This window comes from Octopus bimaculoides, chromosome 3, assembly GCF_046866305.1.
Source record: "Octopus bimaculoides isolate indiv1 chromosome 3, ASM4686630v1, whole genome shotgun sequence".
Taxonomy (NCBI): domain Eukaryota; kingdom Metazoa; phylum Mollusca; class Cephalopoda; order Octopoda; family Octopodidae; genus Octopus; species Octopus bimaculoides.
Window position 1 is genome coordinate 66,926,543 of NC_142930.1, and position 15,318 is coordinate 66,941,860.

Sequence of the window (15,318 nt, forward strand, 5' to 3'; positions counted from 1 at the left end):
GAGGACAACTGAATATAAATTTTCACTGCCTGTGAGTGCTTGCAGTGAGATGAAGGTTAAGGGATCAATCCCAAATTGGATTGGAAGAGGACTTGAAGTTCACCAACCCTGTTCACCGCAAAGAGAGCATGAAGAATCAATGAATAGGTTATGTCTGACACCCCCTGACTATCACCAATGAGAATGGGAGGATTCATTCATCCAAATAAAGATAATTTGTTTTTTTAAAAAAGGATTAGTTATTGGTCTGTAAAAGTTTCACATCAACACTCACATCGTCCTTACTGGGTCCCCATCCACCCCCTTTTTTTTTTCTTTTATTTTAAGTGCAACATTTTGATTGATTTAGGTTTAGTGTTTGAGACAGAGGTTAAGTTATTCAAAACATTATTTTACTTCTAGAAATAAAAATAGGATTACTCGTCTGGAACGTTCTGCTTTTTTTTTTTCTTTCTCGTTTTTTTCCTTTTTTTTTTCTCCTTTTTTTTTGCTGAATCATTGTAAATTATATTTTTCAATGAAACTTAGTAAGCATTCATACTTATATATGTATTTACCAGGTTTGTGTAAAGAAAACAATATTAAATCATTTTTCTTTGAAGTAATAAAATGCTGTCTGTTTCTCTTCTCAATACTGTGACAAACCATTTTCCCTTCATGGCCTTTTGTAGTATTATTTGTTCTTATCTGATAGGGTCACTATATGTGTATGAAACTGATTTTTAGAAGTAAGCACAGAGTTCAGGGCTTGCTCCACTTCTGTCACATGGCTTGATATTGTTGTATCTATAATAACCAGTCCAAAATGATGAGCTAATGACAGAGCCTCTTTGCTGCAGCTTAACCTGCTAGAAATGGTCTCCAGATCTTCTTCAAACCACTCCCTAATCAGTATATCTTAAAAAAGACATATCAAGCAATGTATAATAAACTCTATTAGAGCTCAACTGTTGACATATTTTGCATTATATTCTTATTTCAGTTGATCAAGTCTTCTAACAATATGATAGTCAAGTAAAGAGTTACTTTAAATCAAAATTAAAATCAACTGCTCCTTCTCATTATATCTGTTAAGTTAGGACATTAGTTTTATTGTTTAAAATTTCAAGGATTTTACTGAAATAAAAGTTTGGTTGTTTAAAATCTTTTTGAAGCTGACCTAGAGTAGAGAGTGCATGTCATTGAAGAGATCCTGAATCATAATGAAAGGATTTTGACATACACAACCGATTGAATGACTAACCAAATGATTAAACAAATAATTGATTCTTTAGCTGGTCAAATAACTAACCAATTGACAATAATAATAATAATAAAAAAGAAGTGTTTATAATTGGTGTAATGACCCTCCCAAGATACAGCAAAGTTTGTTTCAACATGTGAGTTCACATTAAAAAATCTTGTAAACTAAACACAAAACTGAAATCATCATCATTATCATTTAATGTCCTCATTCCATTTTGGTATGGTTTGGAAAGTTTGATAGAAACAGGCTAACCAGTGGATGCCCTTCCTAATGCTAAAATATATTTTCCTGAAATAGATCTTTGACCTTTAAAAATTATTTTAAATGTTTTTTTCTTCTTTACCCGAGAGAAATTACTAAAGCTTTTTGAGGAATGTAACAAATTTTAAAGTTGAATTTTAGCTTTGTCCTTTTGTATCATTTCATCTTTTTCTGTTATGGCTATTGAGGTTCCTCAATAAGTTATAGTTCACACCAGTTTTCACTTAAAGTAAGTATTTCACTCACATCTCTCTGAAAGGCATGAATATTACAATTCACTGTTTCCTTTGCTATATGAATCTGAAATGTTACACTTGTATAAAAGATTTTTTTTTTCTGTAAGAGTAATGAAACTAGTGTAAATGGTAGAGTGACACCTAAGGTGCAGAGTGAAATATAACCTGACTTCCTTTTGTATTTCAGAGTTAAAATCATACAAGAAGTGATTTTTGTCTCTCATCTTCTTAGAGTTGATGATATATATTAAAATTAACATAGTATGTAAAATAAAAGTTATTCCTTTGTAGTTATGATAAATTTCAGGTCATCTCATAAGTTCTGTCTGAATTTTGAATAAAGAAAACAAGTGATCAAATGTTATATTTAATTGAAATTTAATCATCAATGTACTTTCCCTGATTATCTATAACTTCCTTCCATCTATTTACAAGCTTTTTAATCCCATCAATGTAAAACTCTTTTGCTTTCAAAGCTAAGAACTCTGAAATGTCAGTTTTGACCTCCTCCTGGCTTGCGAAAGTTATGTCCCCAAATGATTCTGTAAACTATGAAACAAATGGTAGTTTGAAGAAGCAAGGTTGGGAGAATAAGGTGGATGAAGAATTTTTTCCCAACCAAGCTCTTCGATCTTCTGTGATGTGATCTTTGCAGTGTGGGGGTCACGCATTGTCCTGATGAAACATCACTCCTTTTCGATTCACTAAAGCAAGTCTTTTTTCTTTAAAGCTTGGTTCAAATGCTCTAATTGCTGACAGTAGACTTGAGTATTGATTGTTGCATTAGGTGGTAACAATTCAAAGTGAATTACTCCTTTGCAATCCCACCAGATAGAGAGAAGAACCTTTTTTTCATGAAGTTCCCTTCTCGGTTGTAGTTGAGCTTTTCCCTTTTACCATCCACTGTTTACAATGTTTAACATTTCGATAGAAGATCCATTTTTCGTCACCAGTCACAAGTTTATCCAAAAAGGGTGAAATGAGTTTGCAAGAATGGAGAGAAGAACAGATGTCAACTCGGGATTTGCGGTTGCTTTCAGACAATTCATGAGGCACCCATTTTTCAAGTTTAGGAACCTTTCCAAGTTGTTGAAGATGACAATGAACAGTTGTATGGTTTGAACCATAACGCCAATTCTTCAACTGATAATGCAGAGTTTTCTTCAAGTAATACTTCAAGGAGCTTATCATCAAACTCAACTGGTCATCCTGTTCGATCTTCATGTTCAAGGCTGAAATCTCCACTTCTGAATTTTGCAAACCATCTTCTGCAAGTTCTTTCATTCAAGCATTCTTTCCCATAAACTGAGTGTATGTTTTAAGTCACTTTGGCTGCAGAGTTTCCTTTTTTTGTACTCATAAAGCATTATGTGCTTTAAATGCTCTTTGGATACTTCCATGTTAGAAAGGGTTTAAATCAAAGAAGTTTTAATTCTATTATTCTGTAAAATAATATTTAATTAGTTTAAATGTACACAAATGCATAAAAATAATTTTTAATTCCATTAGACATTCTAAAATACGATTAAATTTCATTCAATTTTAAAAAAGGTAAAATTGGACAGAACTTTTAGGATGACCTGATAGTTAAGGGGTTGTGTTTGATAGTTACAGTAGTATAGTGAATATTATTATCATTCAGATTTGGTTGAGTAGCTAGCAGAGTTCTTTACATTCAATATCTCCTTTGCCCTACCTCTCACTGTTTGAAACTCTTTTTTAATGCAATTCCATTTCCTGCCCTCTCTGTTAAAATTTTTACCTTTCTCTTTACCTGATTGTTAATGGCACACTGCCCTATTCATGATGTTTATTGAGTTGTATTAATTCGATTCTTCATTATAATTTGTAATGTAGCGTTCTTCAATACAAATTACCAATGAAATGACTGATGGTGGTGGTTGTGGTGTGTGTGACTATTAGCGTGTGTGTGTGTGTTTTTGCTCGCCTATGTATTTATGCATTCAAGTGCATGTGAAGTTAGATGTGAGTCAGAAATACTACTACTTGATATTAGCATGGGAACTATAGTGGTAAGAAGTAGTAAGTTGGTACCGACTAGTCTGCTGGTTATCACTACAATATTAGATTTTTGTACATTCCAATACCCAATCCCTTGTAAGTCGGCTTAGGCACTACTACAGCACACAACAGGTTTTCTTCACTTTTACATGTGATAATAACAGACTAGTGTGATTCTAATCAAAAGAAGTTAATCAATGAGTAACTAGAGCACTATAGTGATTAATTGAGCATGGTTAAATTCAAGTGAGTTGTAGACTAAACTACTTGAGGGAGCATTATTCATCTGTTTATTACCATTTTCCATATTAGTAATGCTGACCTCATTAGAAACTATATGGACTGGTGTCAACAAATTACTAAGAGCTTATAAAATACTGTTAAGAAATGAAGAATCATTTGTTCATAATTTGAAAGAAGCACTTTTTTGTTTCTAAACCAAACCAAGAACAAAACAACTCAAACATGGGAATTTCTGTGCGTAAAAGGTTGAAATGCACAAAAAAATGCATTCACCCTGAAGTAGAACTACAAACCAAGATTTTCAGGTAAGCAAAAAATATTTAATGGTGTTTGAAACAATTTTTCTTCTTTTTTTACCTTTGCCATCTATTTGGCACAAATATATTTACTGATATTAGAAAAGTGGAGTTTATATGAAGCAGGGTTTAAAATGTTTTAGAAAGTCACTACAGTGCAAGTAATGCTATTATAGTGACTTTCTAGAACACTTGTGATGATATTTATTAATATTGAACTAATTTTCATCAGTGTTCTTGATAACTATAGATGAAGGTATGTCTTTGGAGAACTATATTTTAATATACTCTGTGTTTGTATGTGTGAAATATTTTGATGGTCTTGTTAGAGCTTACATTCTTTTTCTGTTGTCAACTCTAAACTGACATAAAATGTTTATAGATTAACAATGGATTTCAGTTTTTGTTAATAATTTTTGTCAAGTTTTCAGTGTCTGTTCTAATACTTATTTTTGAGTTATTCATAATTTGTAAAATAATTTAGATTAATTCCTCTTTACTTTTTGGAGGCAGTGGATTCTACTATCTAAATCACATAGGCAAGAGGAAAATAATTTTACTGAATGAGTTATTTTTATCTATTCATTATTAGTTTAATCTTAATGAGTATGAAGTAAATATTTTGCTCCATACTTTTGTTTTGAGTAAATATTTTAAACTAAATATGCATTTCTTGGTTAACTATGAATATGATGAGAATCTCTTTTCATTTAAATTGACTAAGACAATCTTATTAATACTTATAAGAAGAATGTAAATTTTGCACAATCTCTTTAATCCTGTCATCAGAGACCAGTTACAATATAACATTATACAGTTTAGTAAAATATAACTATACACATCTCATATGTGGTAAAAGAAAAAAATATCTTAGACAGTAAATTTATTGCAATTTTGTCTTGTCAGTATTTCTCTTACTCTTTGCCAACAAGTGTTAGATTTATCTTATCTACATCTACTTGGTGAATTTCTTTCACTTCAGTAATTAACAGGTAGTCTATACATCACTGATGAGTTTCAAGAAGGCAAAGCATGTTCAGAAATTTCTTCCACACTTGTCAAGAAAAATATCAATCAACTCATTATTGTTCTTTGACTGCATATCTGAATATACTTTAGCTTTTTATTGTTTTAATATTTAAACACACTTTCATCTTCATAACTAAAATCATAATACAGGTGATATACTTTGACAAACAATAATGTATTATCGGGAGAGAATATAGTAACCAAGAAATGAAAGTAATTGAGTTGTCATAGAATTTGTTCACCAAATCCACCAGAATTCTTTGACAATATACATATATCTGTCTGTCTGATGTCTGTCTCCCTACCTGTTCTCTAAGTATGTCTGTGCACTAGTGTACTGCAGTAAAACATAACAAAAAGAATAATAAAATTATGAGATTTCTTTCTTTCGGTAATTCTTAATGTTTTTTCTTCATGCCTTGTTGCATTTGTTTTCTCTCTGTTATTCTTTTCACTTCCACTCTTTCTCTTACATTATTCTCATTGATTCACTCACATGCTTTGTTAAATCTCCTCTTCTTTACCTATATGTATTTCACTCAATTTTTTCTCTCCATCAAATTCTGCCTTTATATCTTTTTTCATTTCCTAATGTCCTTTCCTAACTGGATATCATACATTAAGGTTCTCCCCACCCCCTTTTTTAAAATCATTTTTTCCCATTCACTTACTCTCTATACCTCTGTTATTTGTTTAATTATATTACATTTCTGACTTTTTTCTGGTGTAGAGCTATCTCTTCTCTTCAGTCTCCTATTCTATTACTTATGTGAATGCACGCACATAAAATATATACATAATGCATATACATACACAAGTACATACATACACACACATTCATTCATTCACAGACGCATAATATATATGTATATATGTCTTTTAATATAGCCATAGGTCAACCAAAGCTTTGTGAGTGAGTTTGGTAAATGGAAACTGAAAAGACTCTGTGTGTGTGTGTGTGTGTAGTAAATCATCACTTGCATGGAGAACAGTGAAAATCAAAACAGTAATGTAACTATTCATTCTTAATATGCTCAAACATGAATATACTAATTGCTGTTGTATTTTGTCTATGGAGCACAACTTCTCTCAGTCAATGTGTGTTCTAAATGCACTGAGATCATTGAGATAAAGAGACTTTAAGACACTGTGTGGTTTCAACTTGGTTGTGTCTCTTCAGTCAAATGCACCTCCAGACTCAGTGAGTCTAAACAAGAATTTTGGCTCTTGTTTATAGAAATCAGTGAACAGATTATTTGCTGATACGTGATGTCTGCCAAAATAATAATGAATTGCTGTGTGCATTGAGAACAGTGAAAATCAAAACAACAAAGCAGAAAAAACATTCTTAAATGAATAGTGTTGTGAATACCTATTGTATGAAAGGAAAAATTGTTCTCCATAGATGGCATACAACAGCAATTAACATATTCACATTCAAATCTATCAAAACATATTAAGAATGAATATGTACATCATTGTTTTGATTTTTTTTCTTTGTTTTCCATACATGTGACATCTACTGACACATTCATTGAGAATTTGGCAGTAAGCTTTTAGCTTCATAATGTTCTCATTATTTTTACTTTTTTTCTTAAATTTCCAAATGTCCCTCACAATCTCACACTAATTTCAATAACCTATGACTTGTAGACATTCACCTGTTGACTAGTAATGTGTAAGAAAGCTCTTGACAGAATGCAATACAATACAAGTAGTGCAGCTGCTAGATGCACTGTTAATGATACTGCAATTTGACTGACTGACTATTAAATAGATTGAAATATTGCATTGACATTACAATGTCATTGCTGTGCAGGCTTTGGAATGAGTGGACTACTGTGTCAGTTAATTAGAAGCAGTGCAACTATATGTCAAGAGTTACGTATCAGAAGCTGAGCACAATCTGTTTTGGATTCATTTAGCTTATTTGAACGGTGGTTGTGTGTGTGTGTGTGTGTGTGTGTGTGTGTGTGTGTGTGTGTGAGAGTGAGGGAGAGAGAGAGAGAGAGAGAGAGAGAGATCTTTGTTGAAGAATGCAGTTTCATTTTGATTTGGGATTTTAACTTTGGAATATATCATATATATATCATAACTATTTTGTCACTCTTTTCTGCTTGGATAAATGAACTTAGGAAAGTGTATATTTCCTTAGTTTAAAATGAAATTCATCAAGTTTAAGTAAATGAATCAATAAAAATTCTGGTAGGCGTAGGAGTGGCTGTGTGGTAAGTAGGCTTGCTTACGAACCACATGGTTCCGGGTTCAGTCCCACTGTGTGGCACCTTGGGCAAGTGTCTTCTACTATAGCCTCGGGCCGACCAAAGCCTTGTGAGTGGATTTGGTAGATGGAAACTGAAAGAAGCCTGTCGTATATATATGTATAATGTATGTGTGTGTGTATATGTTTGTGTGTCTGTGTTTGTCCCCCCAACATTGCTTGACAACCAATGCTGGTGTGTTTACGTACCCGAAAGCTAGCGGTTCAGCAAAAGAGACTGATAGAATAAGTACTAGGCTTACAAAGAATAAGTCCTGGGGGGTGATTTGCTCGACTAAAGGCGGTGCTCCAGCATGGCCACAGTCGAATGACTGAAACAAGTAAGAGAGTAAAAAGAGTAGAGTAAACGAAAACAAAGAAAGAATAAAGTATCATCGTTAGTATTAGATAAATATTTAAACTTTGATTTGGTTCAGTCCCACTGTGCATTTTCTTGAACAAATATCTTCTACTATATTCCTGGACAGATGGAAGCCTTGTGAAAGAGGCTCATCGTGTGTGTGTGTGTACCCTTGTCTTGATGTCTTGTGGAGGTTGTAGAACAACCATCATTGGCAAATAAGCATGTTGTTTCCAGTTTTCCATGAAAAACATGTCTGGCCATAAGGAAATATTACCTTGCTTTGAAACAGGTGAGAGTTGGTGACTGAAGAGTTGTCCTGCTGCAGAAAATCTACTTCAATAAATTGTATGTGGACCATGTCAGCATGAAAAAGTGGATGCTAAAATGACGATGTTGACAATAATATTGGGTTGGCAAGAAAGTAATTTCGTTTTTCGCAAATAGGTAGAGTTATGAGTTTTTGAAGGACTTTTGTCAATGTTATGGTTTTTTCCTTTTGACATTTGATAGCCGTTACTTTTAGCTTACTTTAGAAGTAAATTGCATGTAATTTTATTTATAGCTGTTAGTTCAGTGTCAATTGGTGTGCAAAACGAATATTTTTGCCATATTTTGCTTTCTTATTTCCATAAAGGCAAGAAAGCTGCTGAGGCTCACAAAGAGATATGTGAAGTTTATGGTGTTGATTGCTTAACAGAACGCATGTGTCAGAAATGGTTTTAAAAATTCTGTTCTGGAGATTTTTCACTCAACGATGACCAACGTTCTGGTCAACCTACTGAAGTTGATGATGACTGAATTTGATTGTCATGCAACTGTGCAAGAGATTGCAGAAAGGTTAAATGTATCACACCCAACAATTGAAAATCACTTTGAATGTTTTGGACTCGTTAAGAAGCTCAATATTTGGGTTCCATATAAATTGAGAGATTCACTTAACACAATGAATCAATATTTGCGATGTGCATCTCAAATGCAATGAAATCAACCTTTTTTTTTAAACGAATCATCACTGATGATGGAAAATGGATTGTCCACAAACATCAATCGAAAACGATCATGGTCCAAGCGTAATGAACCAGCACAAACCAGATCAAAAGCTGAATTGTATCAAAAAAGGTTATGCTGTCAATTTGGTGAGATTACAATGGTGTTGTGTATTTTGAGCTGCTTTCAAGGAATCAAATGATCAATTCAGATGTTTACTGTCAACAACTAATGAAACTGGAGAAAGCAATCAAGGAAAAACAGCCAGAATTGGCAAATCGTAAAGGAATCTTGTTCCACCATAACAATACCAGATCACACACGTCTTTGCTAACTTGTGCAAAATTATCAGAGCTTGATTAGAAAGTGATGTCACTTGCACCATATAGCCCCTACCTTGCACCATCAGATTACTATTTATTTCAAAGCTTGCATAATCTTTTGAATGGTAAGACTTTCAATAGTAATAGTGACCTGAAATCACACATGCTTCAGCTTTTGGCTGATAAGGACCAGAAATTGTATGAGCGTGGAATCATGAAATTGCCAGAAAGATGGCAAAAGGTCATCAAACAAAATGGAAAATATATAATTGATTAAAGTTCATTCTTTGTGTGAAAAAAAATTACTTTTATTTCACACTAAAAAACCGAAATTACTTTCTTGCTAACTCTCTCTCTCTCTCTCTCTCTCTCTCTCTCTCTCTCTCACTCTCTCTCTCTCTCTCTCTCTCTCTGTCGTCGTCGTCGTTTAATGTCCGCTTTCCATGCTAGCATAGGTTGGACGATTTGACTGAGGACTGGTGAAACCAGATGGCTACACCAGGCTCCAATCTGATTTGGCAGAGTTTCTACAGCTGGATGCCCTTCCTAACGCCAACCACTCAGAGAGTGTAGTGGGTGCTTTTACGTGTCACCCGCACGAAGGCCAGTCAGGCGGTACTGGCAACGGCCACGCACAAAATGGTGCATTTCATGTGCCACCCGCACAAAAAAAAAAAAAAAAATTTTCGTGTGTTGCCCGCACATGAGCTAGTCCAGGGGAACCAGCAACGATCTCGCTCGAAAATCCAACAATGGCCCCGCACAAGAGCCAGTCCAGGGGCACTGGCAACGGTCTCGCTCGAAAAATTTCTTGTGTCACCCGCACAAGAGCCAATCCAGGGGCACTGGCAACAATCTCACTCGAAAGATTTCATGTGTCGCCTGCACATGAGCCAGTCCAGGGGAACCAGCAACGATCTTGCTCGAAAATTCTACAACGGCCCCGCACAAGAGCCAGTCCAGTGGCACTGGCAACGGTCTCGCTCGAAAAATTTCTTGTGTCACCCGCACAAGAGCCAGTCCAGGGGCATTGGCAACGATCTCACTTGAAAGATTTCATGTGTCGCCCGCACATGAGCCAGTCTAGGGGCACCGGCAACGATCTTGCTCGAAAGATTTCATGTGTCACCCGCACATGAGCCAGTCCAGGGGCACCAGCAACGATCTCACTCGAAAGATTTCATGTGTCGCCCGCACATGAGCCAGACCAGGAGAACCAGCAACGATCTCGCTCGAAAAATTTCTTGTGTCACCCGCACAAGAGCCAGTCCAGGGGCACCAGCAACGATCTCACTCGAAAGATTTCATGTGTCGCCTGCACATGAGCCAGTCCAGAGGAACCAGCAACGATCTCGCTCGAAAATCCTACAACAGCCCCGCACAAGAGCCAGTCCAGTGGCACTGGCAACGGTCTCGCTCGAAAAATTTCTTGTGTCACCCACACAAGAGCCAGTCCAGGGGCATTGGCAACGATCTCACTCGAAAGATTTCATGTGTCGCCCGCACATGAGCCAGTCTAGGGGCACCGGCAACGATCTTGCTCGAAAGATTTCATGTGTCACCCGCACATGAGCCAGTCCAGGGGCACCAGCAACGATCTCACTCGAAAGATTTCATGTGTCGCCCGCACATGAGCCAGACCAAGAGAACCAGCAACGATCTCGCTCGAAAATCCTACAACGGCCCCGCACAAGAGCCAGTCCAGGGGTACTGGCAACGGTCTTGCTCGAAAAATTTCTTGTGTCACCCGCACAAGAGCCAGTCCAGGGGCACTGGTAACGATCTCACTCGAAAGATTGCATGTGTCGCCCGCACATGAGCCAGTCCGAGGGAACCAGCAACGATCTCGCTCGAAAATCCTACAACGGCCGCGCACAAGAGCCTGTCCAGGGGCACTGGCAACGATCTCGATTCGAAAAATTTTTCATGTGTCACCCGCACAAGAGCCAGTCCAGGTGGCGCTGGCAACGGCCACGCCCAAAATGGCGCATTTTATTTCATGTGTCACCCGCACATGAGCCAGTCTAGGGGCACCGGCAACGATCCCACTCGAAGGTCCATATACATGCTGCGGGCACAGGTGCCATCACGATTTCGATTTCGCTTGCCCCAATAAGTCTTCGCAAGCTGAGTTTTGTGTACAATGAAGGAGACGGCGTTGGCATGGGTGCCAGTCGTCGAATTTAACTCGATTTCGATTTCACTTGCCTCCACAGGTCTTCGCAAGTGGAGTTTAGTGTCCAACTTAACTCAAATTTCTATTTCACTTGCCTCAACAGGTCTTCGCAAGTGGGGTTTAGTTTCCAAATTAACTCGATTTCGATTTCACTTGCCTCCACAGGTCTTCGCAAGTGGAGTTTAGTGTCCATTGAAGGAAGGTACACGTAAGTGGACTGGCTGAGGCCATAGATTTAGGTCTCACTTGGCTTGCCGGGTCTTCTCACGCAGAGCATATTTCCAAAGGTCTCAGTCAGTAGTCATCGCCTCGGTGAGGCCCAATGTACGAAGGTCGTGCCTCACCACCTCATCCCAGGTCTTCCTGGGCCTACCTCTTCCACAGGTTCCCTCAACTGCTAGGGTGGGGCACTTTTTCACACAGCTATCCTCATCCATTCTCGCTACATGACCATACCAGCGCAATCATCTCTCTTGCACACCATAACTGATGCTTCGAAAGTTCAACTTTTCTCTCAAGGTACTGATACTCTGTCTAGTATGCACACTGACATTACACATCCATCGGAGCATACTGGCTTCATTCCTTGCAAGCCTACGCATGTCCTCAGCAGTCAAGGCCCATGTTTCACTGCCATGAAGCATGGCTGTTCGTACACATGCGTCATACAATCTGCCTTTTACTCTGAGAGAGAGACCCTTTGTCGCCAGCAGAGGTAAGAGCTCTCTGAACTTTGCCCAGGCTATTCTAATTCTACCAGCTATGCTTTCAGCGCACCCACCTCCACTGCTAATTTGGTCCCCAAGATAGCGGAAGCTATCAACCACTTCTAGTTTTTTGCCCTGGAATGTGGCAGAAGTTGTTTTCTGCACATTCACAGTATTTATAGCTCCAGAACATCTGCTGCATACAAAAACTAACTTCCTAGTTTACCTTCCTTTGATATTGCTGCACCTCTTATGTGTCCATAGCTTGCACTGGGTGCATCTTATAGAGTTACTACCCACTCCTTTTCTACAGATCGAGCAGGGCCATCTACCCGAAGGGGTTTGTGTTTTGTCTGCCCTCCTACTTATGAGGACTTTGGTTTTAGCTAGGTTGACTCTAAGGCCCTTCGATTTTAGTCCTTGCTTCCACACCTGAAACTTCTCCTCTAATTGTGATAGTAACTCAGCAATTAGTGCAAGGTCATCAGCGTAGAGGAGCTCCCAGGGGCATCCTGTCTTGAATTCCTCTGTTATAGCCTGGAGGACTATGATAAATAGGAGGGGGCTGAGGATAGAACCTTGGTGGACCCCTACCTCCACCCGGAATTCTTCACTGTACTATTTGCCAACCCTCACCTTACTGACAGTGTTTCTGTACATGGCTCGCACAGCTCTCACTAACCATTCTTCTATCCCTAGTTTCCTCATTGACCACCAGATGAGAGATTGGGGGACCCTGTCAAAGGCTTTCTCCATATCAACGAAAGCCAGGAACAGAGGTTTATCCTTGGCTAGGTATTTCTCCTGAAGCTGTCTTACCAGAAATATAGCATCAGTGGTGCTTTTCCCAGGCACGAATTCAAACTGCATCTCATCTAAACTGACTCGCTCCCTAACCAGTTGAGCTATGACCCTCTCCGTGACTTTCATTACCTGATCTAAAAGCTTGATACCTCTGTAATTATTTGTATCTAAAGCATCACCTTTGCCTTTGTAGCAGTTGACTATGGTGCTGCTACACCAGTCATTGGGTATGACTCCTTCGTGTATCACCTGGTTCGTAATACGGGTGACTAGGCTATAGCCAACACTGCCAGATATTTTGAGCATCTCTGCAGTGATTCCTGATGGGCTGGGGGCTTTCCCTGTCTTCATACTCTTAATTGCTTTATCTACCATGGTACTATCAACTCGGATAGCTGGTCCCTCTGTTGGGTCGACATACGGCAGACCCTCTTTCTCCCATTCATTCTCTTTATTAAGCAATCTATCGTAGTGGCATCTCCAGACCTCTTTCTTTGCAGCCTCATTTAGAGCAAGCGTACCATCATCCATGCGAACACATTTCTCTCCTACTACATCACTATTCTCTCTCCTACACTGTCTTGCAACACGAAATACCTCAAGTCTTTGGTCCTCACGGCTCAGAACATTGGCAAATCTTTTCTTATCTGCCTCCCCTCTGGCTAAATAAACCTGTCGCCTAGCTTCCCTTCTGGCAGTTTGATAGAATTCCCTGCTACCACCGTTCTTCCAGTCCTTCCAAGCCTGTTTCTTTTGTCTAATAGCCCTGTCTACCTCCTTGTTCCACCACCACGTTATTTTGGGTCGAGAAGGGACCTTGCACCAACCACAGATCTCGTCGGTGGCCCTCAGCAGGTTGTCCCGTAGAAACGTCCAGTTGTCCTCTACATTGTGTGAAGCTACATCCCCCTCTATTTCGTCGAAGGCTTCAAGTAATAAGTCTCTAAATCTCTGTCCATTCGCAGGATCTTTGAGCTTCCATACCCTTCTCCTCCAAGCTGGTCGTCTTCTGGGCAGCCACTTAGCTCTGATCCTGAAGTCACTAACTACTAGTCTATGTTGTGGGGTACATTCTTCGCCTGGGAATGTTTTGGCATTTCTAAGCAGCCATCTTTCCCTTTTCCTGGCGAGGATGTAATCAATTTGGCTTGTGTGCCTGCCAGAACGGTAGGTGACTAGGTTTCCTGGCAGGTTTCCTGAAGTTAGTATTGCAGACCATAAGGTTATTTGCATCACAGAACTCCAGCAGCCTCATTGCGGGGAATCAAAACCATAGCCTCCATGTACGCCATAGAAGCCCCCTGAATGTTGTCCAACATGACCATTGAAGTCACCAGCCACAAAGAGAAGGTCCCTGTCAGTCTGCAGGAGGGTGTCATAAAATTGGTCTTTCTGTCCGTCGGGTAGCCCGGGCTGAGGGGGCATAGGCCGAGATAATGGTTGCTAACCCATGGTGTAGGACTAATCTAATCTTAAGTATTCTATCGCATACTCTAACTACCTCGATTACCTTATCCACCCATTTCTCTGCAAGAAGTATACCCACGCCCCCGAAAAATCAAAATAAGCAACACGGATTTTAAAGATGATTGCAGTACTCACGTTTCATGCCACTCCATTTATTTAAGTAATGCGAGCATTACATTAAATGCAATATGTAGAGCAATCTTCAGCTGCACGAAAATGCAGAAAATTACAGTAGAATAGACATATTATAATTGTGGCAACATTTCAAATCCAAGTGGGAGGAAGAATACATAAAAAACCATCTTGACATAGCCAAGTCTATCAGGCTAGTAATTGGTTCTAGGCAAAAATTCTAACTGTCTCTGATTTTATTGTCTCTTATCTAGTAGTAATAGTATAAGGGACAATCACTTCTAAGGAAAGGGAAGGTGTAAGCATTATGCATGGACATGGCTATAAAGGATGTGGTTATAAAGGTTTCTCTGGTCAGAGTGGCAACACTCTTATAGGTTGGTTTTTTTTTACTACTATCAAAATGTTGAGGAATTAAACCCTAGGTATATAGGTCAAACAGGGCTTTTTCTTTAGTCTGAATAGAGCATCAGTATTGTTTATATTTATATATATATATATATATATATATATATATATTCCTATGCCTTTCTAATCTCTTATTTATTAGGAGAATGAAGAATTTATTTACATGCATACTTCTCTCTGTCTCTCATCTCTCTCTTTGTCTCTCCTCTCTCTCTGTCTCTCCTCTCTCTCTCTCTCTGTCTCACCTCTCTCACCTCTCTTTCTGTCTGTCTCTCTCTCATGCACACACACACACACACACACACTGTATTTGAAACTGTTACTACTAATTCAATGCTTAAATAAACTAAACTTTTA

At 38.3% G+C, this 15,318-nt stretch overlaps 1 protein-coding gene across 8 annotated transcripts in view; it reads left to right on the forward strand.

Moving 5' to 3' along the window:
* Positions 1-15,318, forward strand: part of LOC106867394 (uncharacterized) — a 195,260-nt gene that overhangs the window by 68,623 nt on the left and 111,319 nt on the right. Inside the window, exon 1 of one of the 8 annotated variants that reach the window (XM_089349131.1) lies at positions 4,295-4,313. The exons of the other annotated variants lie outside the window; for them this stretch is intronic. The gene's annotated coding sequence lies outside the window, so the exon portion shown is untranslated. Of the gene's footprint in view, positions 1-4,294; positions 4,314-15,318 lie in introns of those variants that run through there. 8 annotated transcript variants of the gene reach the window in all.